This window comes from Thamnophis sirtalis, unplaced genomic scaffold (genome assembly GCF_051295495.1).
Source record: "Thamnophis sirtalis isolate CommonGarterSnake01/CBP01778 unplaced genomic scaffold, rThaSir2_p1.2 scaffold_3, whole genome shotgun sequence".
Lineage (NCBI taxonomy): Eukaryota > Metazoa > Chordata > Lepidosauria > Squamata > Natricidae > Thamnophis > Thamnophis sirtalis.
The window spans coordinates 102,931,164-102,947,502 of record NW_028261383.1 but is presented as its reverse complement, the minus strand read 5'-3'; the positions used below and the strand labels follow the sequence as shown (position 1 = coordinate 102,947,502).

General features: G+C 35.5%; 1 protein-coding gene across 2 annotated transcripts in view; it reads left to right on the top strand.

Annotated features, from left to right (window-relative positions):
- The window catches only part of UBTD2 (ubiquitin domain containing 2), a 79,399-nt gene that overhangs the window by 35,964 nt on the left and 27,096 nt on the right, over positions 1-16,339 (top strand). The window lies entirely within an intron of this gene.

The following is a 16,339-nucleotide window of genomic DNA, read 5'->3' as shown; positions in this document are numbered from 1 at the left end:
TATTTCTTCCCTCATCTTGTCTTCATCCCTCAGAGTCGTTCCTACATGCGTGAGAGTCCAGGTCAGGAATTGGCACACCAGATGAATCTGTGCAAAGGCCCCCTAGCCGCTATTGCTCCCTGCTGCACAAAAGAAGCTGCAAGTCTTGGAGGATCCCTGAATCTCACACCAACTCTGTGCCACCCTGTCCAGAATCAAAGATACAATATCCACCTAGGCATGTGGGACCAAAATCCGAGAGCCACTCCATCTTGTCAGGGTTGAATTGAAGGCCATTCTGGATGACGACCTCTGGTGGTTTTCTATAGATGTTGAAAAGGAAAAACGAAAGATTGAGACATCCCACATTGTAAGGATCGAGGGCTTAACCTTTCCTCCCCCCAAAAAAAGAAACCAACTGGAACGAGCTACAGAGAAAGGAGGAGGAAAACCACTGTAACATTGGTTACAGTGTCCAGAAGGATAGCATGGTTGATAGTATCCAAAGGTCCAGGAATGCCAGAATGGTTGCCCTACCCCCACCCCAAGCTATCCAAATGTCATTGGCAAATGTGACCAATGCCATGTCAGTGTTGGAACCCCGACTTGAAAAAGGTCCAGATAATCTGTGACATCCTGGGCTATCTGTAGCTTGTGCCAAGTTGTGTGAGTTCCATGATGGCTTGTACTGTTCATTTCATCCTTGATTGCAGACAACGGCCCTTCTCTGTCTGATGGAGGTAAGAGTGGACAATGAAACAGGCAGGTTTCATAGCCTGAAATAAATCACCTTGGCAGTAAATCATAGGTCTCCAGTCCTTAACCTTAAATTCACCTCTTGACTAGATTTCGGCAACAGACTCCTATAAATAACCTAGCTAGATTAAACATTTTATTGCAGACCAAAATGAAGCTGCAAACACAACTGGGCAAATAAATCATAAATTTTACATTTCTGTGGTTCAAACATACCTTCTTTTTTATTCCCTTCTGAAGAAATGGCTATTTTGCAAGACTCTTGATGGACTTTAGAGGCAGTTGAGATACATTAACGTAACATGTTTTCTCTATGCTGAGAATAACTGGTTCCCATCATGCCTGGCTCAGTGCTGACAACTATAATACTGTGCATAAAAGCTAAACGCCACATTGGCTCTAGCTTTGAGTTTAATTTTAATGTAATTCAAACTTTAAGTGTTTTATAATGGAGTTTGTTTTTTTTTCTCCATATTCTTTTTAGTGCATTAGATTAATTGTAAGGAATTGCTTTAGTCATAGAACCATTTAAATAGTGCAGAATTGTTGTGTTATAGAAGTGCTTTGTGGATCTATGTAAACTTATTTGAAGTAGGACCATCGTTTTAAGGAGACAGCAGTTTCAAATGGTGCCAATAAACAGCTTTATTTTTCCCCAGGAGCTACTTTTTCAGAGCAACACATATTTTTTTTGTTGTAAGAAAAATCCAGGAAGGTGAACATGGTTTTTCCCCCACTTAAAATGATTTTTTTTAATGTAAAGAATTGTTGATCTATATTCCTTTTAAAGATTGTCTAAATTGACGACCAACAACACATCTGTTATCATTTATGAATTTTTTAAAGGACTTCCTTTTAGTGATTGTGAATCTCCCCATGTATTTGTACCTGATAAAGCTATAATCTCCTAATATTTGATCCACATTTAAAAACCATATAATCAAACAGATTATTTTTATCCTTGAAAGGTAACTTTACTTGACAAATTAAATTATTGCATCAACTTATGTCTCTTCAGATGCCTATTACATGCCAGGAACAGGCTTGGCAGTGTTTTTTTAAATATTTTTCCATATAATAATTTAGCAAGTACCTATAATGGGACTAATACATATCTTTGAAAATGTTATCATTGCATTCAATTGTACATAACTTTGGTATTTTTTCCTGACACTGTGTGGACATAAATAAAATAAAGTATATATTTATTCATTCCCTACTGCAATCAAGATGACTTCTGGCAGTTTCATATAGGTAATATAGCATAATACATCAAGCTAATTGCTTTGTAAAAGGAGCTGGATTTTTTATTGATCTCTATTAAGCAAAATAATAAATTTCAAACCAATTTATAAACCCGTGATGTTGAAATATACTTTATGCACTTAGATGATACTTCCCAATCCCTAAAAATGTATATTCATTTTATTTTTAAATAATTTCTATATGTTATTCCAACTATAGTAAAAAATATATTTATATGATGTGCTATAATGTGAATTCCATTTGCAGAAAGGATATAGTAGTAATTATACTTTACAAAATTGCATTACCTGATAAAATATCTCTGAAAATTTGATCTCTTTTATGGTCAGCTGTTACTATCAAATCAATAAGATACAGTTTCTTTGAACACAGCTAAATTTTGCTGTATTGCCTATAAAATTAAGCAGACTTTGGCTGCCGATCAACAGTCTCACCACTAACTGTAATGTAATAGTATGTCTTGTTCTATTTTATTTTAACATTTAATTGTTATTCTGGTTTGTGACCATAATAAAAGATTGATCACTAAATTGCAGAATATTAAATGTATTTACTTATTCTGAGGCCGCCCAATTCTTTGATCACTGAATAACTTAAACTGAAAAGAGCTGCTCAGCTGCCTTATCCTAAGGTTTAGGAAAGGAACCAGGTTTTTAGCAGTTTCCTAAACATTATAAGGATTTATTATTTACATTTCAAATGGCTACAAAGATTTATAGGAATGGTAATTCCTTCATTAGAGCATTAGAAAAGATACACAAAATAAGATCTTTTCATGAGGACATGAAAATTTAAACTAGGGCCACATGGCATGCAACTAATCACATGTTTTTCAGTCACAATTTTCAATATCCTTGTAAGAATAAATTATCACAAAGTCTGATATACACATATGTCAAAGTTGACACATCATGATAGTTGGGTGACTCACCAGTATCAACCATCACCCAATAATGACTATTCCTGAAAGCGTGCCCCTTTCTTGATGATTTTTGGAGGCTACTCCAGCCATATGAAAAGGGAATGTGCTCCCTATGTGGTCTCTGGTGCCTCTGAAAATAGTGTGAGAACGGAAAATGCTTTTGTGTGGTTTTTGGAGGCTGCAGAATACTTTGTGCAACCCACAGCAACCTTGGGTACACCACAGGTGCCTGTCAACAGAAACACTGCCTGAAGGTAATCAGTGCACGGCAGATCCCGGAGAATGCTAGGCCACAGAGGGAATCATGCCATTTCCAAAGCTCAGGCAACTTAAGCAACAGCGTTAGGTGGCCTCTTGGGTTTCAAGCCCAGCCTTGGCATTACCGTTGATTGCCACTGTTCAGGATGGCCTAGATGGGGGAAATAAAATTGTTTCCCTTTTGTTTACTAGAATCAAGGTAGGCATTTTCTGAGTTTTTGACTTGCCAAGCCCAAAAGATTCACCATCATTGCACTAGATGAAACTATCACAAAACCAGTGAAAGATTAAGCCATTTCTTTCAACTCAAAAGAGAAAGGCTTTTACCCATTACAGGCAGGGGAAAAAAAGAAGTGTAAGAATTTGAACCTTGATTTCATTAAAACCAGGGCTTGTGTCTGATACACAGCACTTGGTAAAATTCATTGAAACATATTTAACTGCCTGTCTCACCAAAGTAGTCTGGCAGGGAACAGTGATAAGCAGCATTCTAGCATAAAAATAATATTACCAATGTAACAAAGAAAAACAGCAGCTGTGAATAAAAAGAACCACTGAATAGTATTAAGCACCTGACTCCCGTGCTTGAGCAAAGAGCCATCTATTCAGTGCTATTTGGAAGCCCACTGGGGCCAATCTGGGTGCCCCAGAAGCCACATGCTGCAATCAAGAAGGAATACTGGTATTCTTAGAGCAACACCGACACTTCCACAACATGTTACACATCTGTATGTAAAGTCTCCCGTCAGATAGGAGTATTGGGTACATTTTATTTTTGTGAAAAAAGGGGCTTCGTTCACATGCAGATGCAATAGCAATGTTATCTTTGGCCATGCCCTATTTTGGTATCGAACCTCACAGGTTAAAAAAAAAGTTTTGCTTTGATAATTTAAAAAATAATATACTTCTGACCAAAATAGGGAAGAATGAGTAGGTGACCTGCTTCAAAGCTTGGGATGCTTTCACTTCATGCAATTCTTCATCTTTAAATTGGACTGGTTGTTAAATAAATATAACTTCAAGCAGAGGATTATCCTCAAATAGAAAACTTCCTCGTAAAGTAGATAAATGGTCACAGTATATAATGGGATATTATATACCTCCCTTCTATCCTGCTCCCATCCTCCCCATCTTTTAATTGGGCTGCTATATTATTTTAATTTGTTAAATTATTTTAATAAATATTAAGCATTCATTTTTAAGTTGCTTTATTCTAGAATAGCTCAACTGTACTCTACTCTTTTGGTAGCAGTTATTCAACTAAGATAATTAAGACAATAAACAGTCTAGTGGGACTGATATAATTGCTGAAATGGGTGCTTCTTTTAAGAATGTTTGCAATTTTATTACGGTACTATTTTGAAACATTAAATTGTCATTAGTTTCTTTATGTAACTTTGGCTCTGTTTTACACAACATCCTTAACGTGGTTGCAGTGTTCATATTTGCTTTGGATTTATATAATATATTGAATCATCCGCTGATAAAATCATAGAATGTATAAGGGTACTTGGAGATCAATGTAGAAATTTGCTGTAATTTGCTACCACTGCAGCCCTAACAAATCATGCAGCTTTTGCTCAAACACATGCAGTGAAGGAAACACATGCATCTTTTAAAGATGTCTACTCCATTCTTGAGCTGCTTTTACCTTTAGGAGTCTTTTTCCGATATCCAACCAAAATCTGCTTGTAATATAAACCCATTTTTTCTTGGGCTGTCTTATGAAAAACTCTGCACAACCATGCCACATTTTATGAAGTTGACAGTCTTTTGGATTCAGTTTTCATGTTCTCCTGCAATCTTTGCTGCTAATACTCAAAACAATTCCTTTTTTTCCTTCTTTATTATCTTGATTGTGCTCCAGATGGTGCACTTTCTTAAATGTGTTGCCCAAAACAGGGTACAAGTTATAGAATAAATTATTTAATGGCCTCTGTTACATAACACACTAACATACACACACACACCACACACACAAAGGATAACCTTTTGAACACTAAGTAAACCAGGATGCAGTTAGATCCTGTCTATACAGTTAATAAAAGTATCCTTTTTAGTTTACATTGAACAGCAGTATCAAATATGCCAAAAGAATTCCCTGTCAAAGAACTTTGATCAAGATGTTTTAAATTTTTTAATGCATTGCTGCTTATTTTATATTACAGAAAATAATGGTGTAAAATGTGAGAATAAACTAGTACTACTTATATAGTAAGTCCTCAGTTTAATGGACTTCGGTTAAATGTTTTCCACTAAACAAAAAATATATTTTTGGGTTCTTCGCATCATAAAATACCATTTGTGAACTTCACAAAAAGCTGCTGGTGGTTAAAGCATTGGACTAAGAATGGAGAAAATCAGGTTTTAGTCCAATCTCAACAGATATTCACTGGATGATTTTTGGTCAGACATGCATTCTCAACTGAAGCTACCATATATATCGTAATAGGAAAAGACCGACAACATAATACATACTGCCTCAAGTTCCTGAATGAAAGGCAGAATATAAATCCTATCCAACGTGTAAAATTCTATTTCCATTTTATAGGCGCATAAAATGCTTAGGCCAAAAACTCATTTTGTCTTTTATATATTTTGTTATATAAAATTCCATTCCTATCTAATAAACATTTCTTGTCCTATCAGACTGTAAATCAATGTTTTACTGGAGACTGAAATTGATTACTGGAAGATTCGAACATTATGACAACTATTGTTGTTTAAACCTTACTAATTCCTGCAAGTCCTTTAAGAAAAGGAAAACTAGAGAAAAAAAAAGTCATAATTTCTCTGAAATGTCTTAACTTTTTATTTGAACTATTAGCCTTTCAGTAGAAAACACCTGGCTTATCTACAAAACTAATATTAATTCTCTACATAATTTAATTTTTCTTCAGTTTTATTATTGTACAATACAACATTAAGAATTTACATTTTAAATGCACATATAGCTATTGATATGGTAGTACTACAATTGCTTTAGACTGCATTTTCCAGTGGCTCATAGAGAAAATGATAAAAATATTTTGGTAAAATCTTCATAATAGAAGTGCTGTATATAGTCCTGATATTAAAGTATGGCATATCATGTTGGTTGGGTGTTCTTTGTATATTTTCACAATGATAGAAATGTACTTATGAACAGGAATCTAGTGAACTAACGGTCAGCAATATTTTAGTACTCTATAAGGGTTAATAAAATTCAAGAGGGGTTGGACATAGTCTGCTTGTGGCATCATAGAGACTCTAGTCTAGGTTGATTCCTCTTTTGACTCTGCTCCCAGGCTCTGTCACTCCTTTTCCTATAGTTTTATAGAAAAAGTAGTAAAGATTAAATAATTTGTTATATTCAGATAGCGCGCAGGCTATGATGAATTAAAAATGGAAATTTCTAATCTATTTGCTGTCATGCTGGAGTTTTATTCACATCATTGTAAACACTGGTTTAGTCTGACTCCTAAAAGCACCTTGTAATAATTTATAGGAGTGGCTGCTCCATTTTAGGCTTGTAGCTGTCTTTCAGGTGTTAATAACCTAGTGTTGAACAAGTGTTTTAATATAGCCCATTACACATGAGAAATGCCACACTTTGAAACTGACTTTGCCTTTAATTCTTTTTATTAGCATAAGAAGGATGTTCCCTAAAAGCAGTTTGACATTTGAGATGCCTATTGAATAAAATATTTTGCAATGGTACCTTCAACAGGATGCTGGTCTTTTTGCAGCTATGTGGATGATCACCAGTTGTAGGTACTCGGAGCAAGAGTGGCTGTGTTTGGTTGCAGACTGACAGATGTTTTAAGAAAATACAGAAGCAGTTTTGGCAAATTAAAGCAGTTTATGTGTGACCCTTCACACATTAAATTATAAAAATATATATAAGTGAAAGTAGGTAAAGGCATGCTGGCTTAATTTTCAGAAATAATAGTCTTTGAAATAAAGCAAAAAATTACAATTATATTACACTGATACAAATCTTGATTATTTTCACATGACAGTGTAATATAGTATTTATTGTCCTGAAGAATTATACATTTAGTGATTGCTGTTTAATTTGTTAGTTTATAATACTTTATAGAATCATAGATTTGGAAGGGATCTATGAGGTCATGAAGTTCAATCGCCTGTTGACTGTAGATTTCACTATTTCATCATGATATATTGCTGTTTGAAAACCTCCAAGGGGGGTGGGAACCCTTCTATGTCTATGGGGTAATCTGTTCAATTTATTTAAGCTTACTCCTATCTTCTAAAAACTGTTGAACTAGTGCAAGATTAGATGGATTAGAGAACAAATAAAAATGTATGATATCATCAAGGGAGTAAAAGAATTGAAATGGAAATGGGCTGGTCACATAGTAAGAAGAACTGAGGCAGGTGGACCAAGGCAGTCATAGAATGGATTCCACTTGATAAAAAGTGTCCATGAAACAGAACTAAAACAATAGATTGACAACATCATCAGGTATTTCGGGGCCAATTGGCAAAAGAAAGCTCAGGACCATCTAGATTGGAAACATGCAGAAGAGGCCTTCATTGTGCAGTGGATAGACAATGGCATGATGATGATGATGATGATGATGATGATGATGATGATGATGATGATGATGATGATGATGATGACGCCGACACTGTTATTTAAATGACAAAAGTAATGTCCGAAAATGCAATGCAATTAATAAAAGATAGTAGAACTCAGAGGCAAAATGCAAAGAAACTTTCGTGGAAAATGAATGTACTTTGATCTCTCTCGCTCTGATTCACACATACAGGAGAGAGCCTTGAGCCTTGAAGGAGACCACACATGAGGGGCTGCAGATGCAGTATCCCCCACCTCATCAACACTGATGGAAACTGACCACTGACAAGGTTGTCAACCACTGGAGTGCAGTCTTCCCACTCCCAACCCCTGCAGCTGATCCATAAGCTGGCCCAATTATGGTTGACAGTTGGAAAGCCACTGAGAGATCTAGGAGACAGCAAAGTGCAGAGCAACCAAACAGCAGAAATTGGGAGGGGGGGGGAATAGGCTGATCAGAGAACTTGAGGAGCACCCTGCATTTGTAAATGTGGGTCAACTGCCAAGCATCTGAATTTTTATCACGTCTATGGGGGGATGTTGCTGCTGCAATGGCTATCACTTCAAAGACCAAGCCTAAGTACCATTTGTTCATTGCCACCATAACTTCAAACAGTTGTTGAACAAATTGTTGTTTAGCAAGGTCTACCTGCATTTTTTACACATCTGAAAACCGTTGAAGATCAAAGACTCCCCCCCCAAACAAATACCATCTGCCTGCCACTCTAGAGTAGCTAGGAGATTTTGAGGTTTATACATGCTTCTGCTGTGAAGATGCGACATTCCTATAAGATGCTATGCATAAATAGCGTTATCAGACATATGAATAGAAGTACAGGAAGTCTGCAGGTTATGAAGCTGCAGATTATCAACAACCCTACTTGTGATAATAGCATTACTTTCCACAAAAAGAAAACCTATTTGAAGAAAACCTATTTGCAGTGCTAGCTATTTATAGAAATATCCTGGATTATCAATTGCTATTGCTATTTTATTTTGATTTATGGACCAGATGTTAAACGTTCTTGGATTGTTTTTCTCCAAATAAATGTCATAGTATTGATTATAAAAACTGAAGTAAGAACTTATCTATATATCACAATTCTGTATTACATCGCAGTGTGAGGGAGAAGCCATTGCATTGTTTCAACAACATGGTATTCAGTATATGGCACAATAAGTTTGAGATAGTGGAATTTCATATTTGGTATGCATATTCTAGAATAGTGCACAGTTTTACATTTCTGCATCTGTTTGCAAAGCAGAAGGCAAATGTAAAATGCAAATATTAATTTGACATTGGAATTAAGTTAATATATTATGCAAGACTTAATTTATTTATAAATCCTAAATTGGCAGCCATTTGTAAATGGAGCAGAGTGCAAAACGCATTAAAATATGACATCCAAAGTAGAATCTTTTCAGACATTGCACTTTACAGCCTAAAGCTTTTTCTTTTAACTTCCAACATTACAGCTGATACAAAATGTTCTCCCATTTTATTCACTACCATCCTGAATTCTAGACAGGATATTCATCTAATATATAGCTTTCTCATACTGTATACTATAGAGTTTCACTCCAAGGGCTGGTCTAGATGTTGCTCATGCAGACTTCAGAAGAACTGTTAACTATTGAATTATATAACATTTCAAAATATCTGTTGAGGTTGCTCCCTTGATACATATCTTTAAATTGTATGTTTCTTCATCATAATGAATGGTTTCTTGCAGTTGTAGAGGAACATATCTGTATAGTGAGCATGGGGAAGTAGCATGTCCTGAGAGAGTCCAACTCAGAACTGATACCACTACTAAAAAAAAAGGAGCTGGCACTGAATGATTACAATCCAGAGATCCATTTCCAACCATCACTGTAACTTTCACAATTGTGTAGCCCTAACTCTAGAAAAAAATCATGGTGACCTTAGAAACCTTGCTCAGTACTTCTCATATCAGGATTTGGCTTGCCTTTGGCTCAAGCACTTTAAGTTATTATTAAGATTCTGTCTCCCTTGTCCTTAATGTGTGATTGCTATGTCAGTTAAGATTTATGCAAAGGGGGTGTTTCTTTTGAACAGTTGTTGAGGGGTTTTTTTTCATTTGAGAATAACATAAGAGTTTTCCTGTTTCCCAATTTACAGAGGAGTAGGTGGATTCAATATTGTTTGCCACATCTTTTTTTAAAGAAAGGCACAATAAGTTAACTTGTTGATCAGGATTTAACTGGGAATGGAGTAGGGATTGAATACATAGGATATTGAGAGATGCATTTATACCGTTACAAAATCAAGTGACCTTTATAATTTTATTGTAGCATCAAATGTCTTGTAGCTTTTTAGGTGCATACTTTGTTGATACAAATAGATTTGTTGATTTAAAAAATAGATATCCTGTTTAGTATGCATCAAAAAGCAACTTTTTTATTAGGAGAGTGGATTTATCTGGTTGATAGGCTGAATGTGATTGAAATGTTTCTTCCTGAATATCATTTAGAACAGATATAAGCAACATCTTGCTATGCAACTGTATAGAGTAGCTATTTTAAATTTCAGCTATATTTATTAACGTGTGGCGAAACTGCAATGTGACTCTCAGTTTCTCTAGTATCTTTCAGTCTTGGCCCATCTTTCCTAGGATTTTACATTACTCTTTTGAAAACAAATGCATGCACACTCCCCTTATTAAGCAATTAAGAGGCAAAGGCAATAAGCTTGCAATACTCCATTCTCCTCATTTTTCTGTGGGTGATGCTCTTATATAAGGATAATAAAGTGTGAGCCATGCCATAAGAGAAAAGATTCTCTACTAGATATACCATGCCCTAAGACAAAATATGGAAAATCCCTATTAATAAATTCCCAAAAAATAATTTTATGTGAAGCAGAAAAAGAAGCATTTTAAGAGAAGGTAGCCATAGCAGAAATTCAATACTGTGAAATTTGATCTATTTTGCTATGCTCCAGATCTCTTAATTTTAAACGTAGATTTTTAATAAATAAGGGAACATGATTTAATAGATAGGAAATATGTTTTTGTGAAGTGAATGATGAAAATCCAGATAGGATGGAATTCTATCAGTCAAGAAAGAAAACCAGGAAAATGAAAAATCTTTGCAGCTCTGCTCAATGATCACAAAGTATCTGTTTTGCTTTCCTTTCCTTACATATAGTGTATGGTACAGTCGTGGGTTGCAGGCGGTACGCTCCAGTACAGGCATACTGGAACCAGCCCAGAGCACCAGCTACTGTTCCAGTACAGTGCTCCGGGGGACCCGCCCGCCCACCCGAGCTCCTTACCTGTGTTTTAAGGATTCTGAGCTTCCGCGTACACGCATGGCGCGTACAGAGCCTGCGCGATGCTCCACAGAGCAGCTGGAGCGCCGTAGAGGTGCTAAGTTGGTTGGAACGGGATTTGAAACCTACTACTGGTATGGTGGTAGTTAAAAAGTTGTGTATCCTTTTTTTTTCTTCATAAATCTGACTTAAAATTTTATCTATTTTCCCCTTGTCCTAAAACTAGAGAACCCAGTTAAAAAACTGAGTCAAAAACTTTAAACTTGTTATATGCTATATTTATTGAGGAAAATGAGCCAAAGCTACATATTCATGTTCAAAGCAGAATTTTAAAAAATCTAAAATAATCTAATCGTACATCTTGCTGCAGCTTATTGCAACTAAAGTCATGCATGTAGACAATGAATATATATTATAGAGCAATAGGAGGACATATTGTACTGTAGTCTTAATCAGAACAATAATTTTGGAAGTTTGGAGAGATTGCTGTTTCAAAAACAATATACTGTACTCCCAGCTCCATATGAACTGTGTTAGAGATTTAATCAAATGCATAATGAAAATGGATACATTATTTCTAAATTATTACCATTAAATCCCTACTTGACCTTGATGAAATTTGAAGAACAAAAGCCAGTTGTAAAAAAGAATTCACCTGTAATCGTAGTATTTAGTAGCCTTAAAACCTGCAGAACAATCTTTGCAACATCCTAGATATATGTTGAGAATGTAAGAGCAAGTGCTGAAAATTGTGTCAAGTTTGGAGTTGCCCATTCATCATTTCTATAATACTTGTATTCTTTGAGTTTATCTTTAGAAAGGAGATTGCCTGTGTAGTAGAATGTGGGAATGTGACCTTGCGGAAAGAGGGGAAGTGATGCTGCTAAGGAAATAATCAGATAAGAAAAGCAGGAGCCCCCAGTGACTTAATGGTCAAAGAAAGAAATTTGGAAAGGATTCACCCGAAAGGATCAAGCAAAGTGGTGGGAATTTTTGTAGTTTCAGACTTGACAGATTCTGATAATGTAGCCTTACAATACAGTAAATTTAACTCATCAACTTGTGTTTCCTGTCTGGCATCTATTTATTGAAGCACTTGCTTTCTGAAACTGACACTGAATGTTTTAATGTTTTCTGTAAACGTTAGCTTAATTTGCATTTCAGAAATATAAATGAATAGAACATATTTATATTTGAAATGATTTTTTTTTTTAAAAAATTCTCCTCTACATGGAAAAAATACTTCTCCTCTACATGGAACCAGAGGGGAGATGAATATTTGCCTGTACTTGATCGACTTACTTTGATTTTTATGCAACATGGAAGTAAGTTTGTTTTCAGTACTCTTGGCTTACAGGTAGTCCTCACTTAATAACCCTAACTGAGATCAGCAACTCCATCACTAAGCACAGCAATCAGTAACTAAAACATCACATGAGTGCCTTGCTTAGCAGTTCTCTGTTGCCGTTGTTAAATGAATTCAGCAGTCATTAGGCGAGGACCCATCCCAGTACAAACTATTGCCAGCTTTATCCCAGCCTGGAGTCTTGGTTTTTACAAGGCAAAGAACTTCATCCTCTTCCAATTCCTCCCCTCTCATATTCCTTTCCTAAGGCACAGCAAGAAACCCCAGAGCTGCGGGCACAACTCCAGAGCTGTGGCAGTAGCACAGCGTGGTTTGTTTGTTTGTTTTCTTTCATTTGAAGTTTTTTCTAGTTTTTTTGTGGTGCAGAAATTAAAAGGGTTTGATATTCTTTGCAAGCTGAAATAATTCCTTGGGATAGAATGCATGAAATGCCTGTTATTTTAATATTCTATATACTTTCCCTAGGCATTGTATATACTATCTAAGTATTATGCAGAATAAGAAGAACTATTTAGGCAAAGTATGAAAAGAAGAGTCATGGAAAAGGTTAAGGTTACAGTTAATACCATTTATTGAAAAGACATGCATGAAAATGAAAGAAGAAATGCAATATAAAAGTACAGGACTTTCTTGCAGAAGAAAACAAGAGAAAAAGACCGGCATTGATCTACTTGTTCCAACAAGAAAGAATAGAATGGTATTTTAGTGGGAATATTTTATATAAGGCCTGTTTGCATTTGCCATTTCATAGAATGCCTTGGAAATGTGTGAAATATAAAGCACTTTATGCTTTGATGTCCCATTCTGTAGATTTCCTAGGCATTCTATAAAATGCCCAATTTCACACATTGACAGTAACAATGTCTCATAGTGTTTAGGCATAATTGATTCTTCTCCACATTTTGTTTTTGCTACAGACATCAACAGAGTCTAACATAATTGTTAATAAAGCAGCTCTCAAAGAACTGGTTTTAATCACTGCCAGACTTTTGCCTTTACAAGCTATTAAAAAGACATCATTCATAACATAATTAAACATAGAAATAGTATTAAAACTTTTTTACTGTATGACTTGGCCAATCATATTAAGGACATGAGACAGCATTTATTCTGTCAAAGCTGATTACATGCTTCATGTTATTGTGCAATATATATATATATATATATATATATATATATATATATATATATATATATATATATATATATATATATATATATATATATATATATATATATATATATATATATATATATATATATATATATATATATATACAGAAGACAGCAAGCACAATTACTATTTCATATGAATATCCACCATAGTCAAGGTATTTTCCATGAAAATTCATTGAATTAGTGATAATATGTAAGCCATCAGAGTTGCCTAATTTCATAATGGGAGCATTCACAGTTAAGAATAGGAAAGATGTAAGAAATTTTAGTCTCTAACCAAAATCCCCCCCCCCCCAAAAAAAGAAATCTTTCAGATATATTATGCAGGTCAGCCTTGACAGGTTATAGAAAGCAAAGGAGTAACTTAATTTGACATATTCTGGGATAATCAAATGAGCCATTAGTTCCAAATGTGTCATCCATTCTCTTTTCATAAAGGATTGAGCTCTGTTTGATATACAGCTGGGCTATACCTTCTACCTAGGTTCTGTGGGGGGGAAAATGTATGCTTTCAAATTGTCTTTGCAACTGAAGGTTATCAGAGCTTCATGTGAGTCATCATGATATATTAAGAGCATTTGAGGGAACAAGTAAAACTAAAGTTTGATGCTCATTTCATTTATTTATAAACAAAGTCATCCAATGTGCAATGTGTTAGTATGACAAAGTAATCATGCACCCCTCCCCCGCCAGCCAAATCAGTCAGTTAAAGAGAACATGAAGACTAGTTGTGTGAATATTTCCTTTAAAAATGAAGGTTGATTCAGACACTCTTGCCCTGTGTGCAGAACTCTGTCTTCATCACAGTAAAGTTCTCACCCTAAAGATTGTAGAGGCACTTATCTCATTCTTTAAAAATAAAGATTACAAAATCATTTCTGAGGTTTTATCAGTATGTAGTCAGAGACAGTAGTGAACCTTCTCATGATCGTCTCTACCATTCAAAATCGCTCAAAGATCATAACATAAAATAACATGCCCTATTTGGCCAAAGTCAGCTTTAAAGATTCAATTACCAAAAAGGCATCAAGTAATGATATTCATGGGAGGCTAAAACAAGTATGCCAGAAAATGAACCTTCTACTCAAGTATGCCAGAAAGCAACCCTTCCAATCAATAGAGGAACTATTGAGCTACATAGATATAATTATGTCTGATGGGAACACAAACATTGCATTCCACTATAACAACCTCATCCCAGCTGTTAAGCATGAAGTGATAGTATCATAACTTGGAGGTGTTTTGCTCCTCAAGGCCTTTAGCATTTGCCTTTATTGAAGAAAGCATAAAACTCCACTTTTGGTCAGAAAACTCCTCTGGAGAATATGCAAACAAGTCTGCAAGGGAACAGTTAATGCATTGTTTTAGAATGGTTAAATGAAAGTCCAGACATAAATCTCATAAAAAATATTTTGGCAGAACCCGAACAAGCATTTTATGTTTGAAACCTCTCTTGTGTTAATTAAGTTGAAGCAGTTTGCCCTGAAGGAGTGGGCCAGAATTGCTTCACAGTATTGTAATGTGAGAGACTGATTACAAATTACAGGAAGCATTTGTTTGCAATTGTGGCAGCTGAAGAAGGTACAACCAGTTATTGAATGCAAAAGGAACATTTTCACACTGGTAATTGCAGGTTATATATTTTTTGTTTATGAAATAAATGAAGCCAACACCACATTTCAAGAGGATCCATATGAAGATCTGATAAATTTTAGTAGTTGATATATACAATTGTTAAGTGGACAGAGTCCCGGGTAAGGAATGCAATGTGCTTTGGGGGTTGGGGGAGACCCTGAGAGGCCCACGCAAACAAGTGGGTCACACACAAAGAAGTAGAGGGTGTCCTGTGGACAAGTCTCTCCACTCTTGACTCTGAAAATCCTCCCTGGTGAACTTCCCTGGGGCAATCTCTGCTCCTTAGTTTAAGTGCAATGCTCTGTGGTAAGAAAAATCCTCCCTGGCAAAATCAGGGCAAAATTATATTTTCGGCACCTCAGGGGGAATGGGGAGGCCCAGCTCAGGCCATACACAAATGTGTCTCTGGTCAGCAGACTGAAAATTCTTCCTGCCAAAATCAATGCGGAAAGCATTGATTTTCCAAGGAAGTCAGCAAGGAAGATTACAAATAGTGATCACATATTCAGGGATACTTGACAACTAGTTGTAAGTGCGAACGGGTTGCCAAATGCCCAGATTACAACCATGGCATCCCAAGGGGATAGTGTGATGTTTTGCAATGGGTCAGAAGCGCGTTATAGGCCATAAAACATTCTTTCCAAGGGTATTGTTAATTCAAACCGTGAATGACTATTTAAGCAAATAGTCATAACTTGTGGACTGTACAGAAATTCAAAGAATCTGAAAGTGAGTGAATATTTTTTCATAGAACTGTTGTATTCTCTCAGGTGGAGAGGGATCTGAAGAATATGTTTCTGATTTTTTTTAAGAAGAGAACAATGTTTCTGTGGATTAATATATTGAAAGTGCTTTATATTAAGAGATACTTATTAGCGTTTAATAAACAGCAGCTTCCGATTTGGTGGCACATAATCTACAGAGGTTTATTTCAGTTCAAAACAAATTGGCCTCTGTAAGGCAAGATAAGAAATGACAAACTGGAAGTGAGAGATTGCATTAACAAAAATATGTGGCTTTTCCACGATATTCAAGATATAGCAAGAGTTTTACTGAAAAGCAATTTTTAAAAAATTCTTCCAGAATCATTTACAAACATTATTT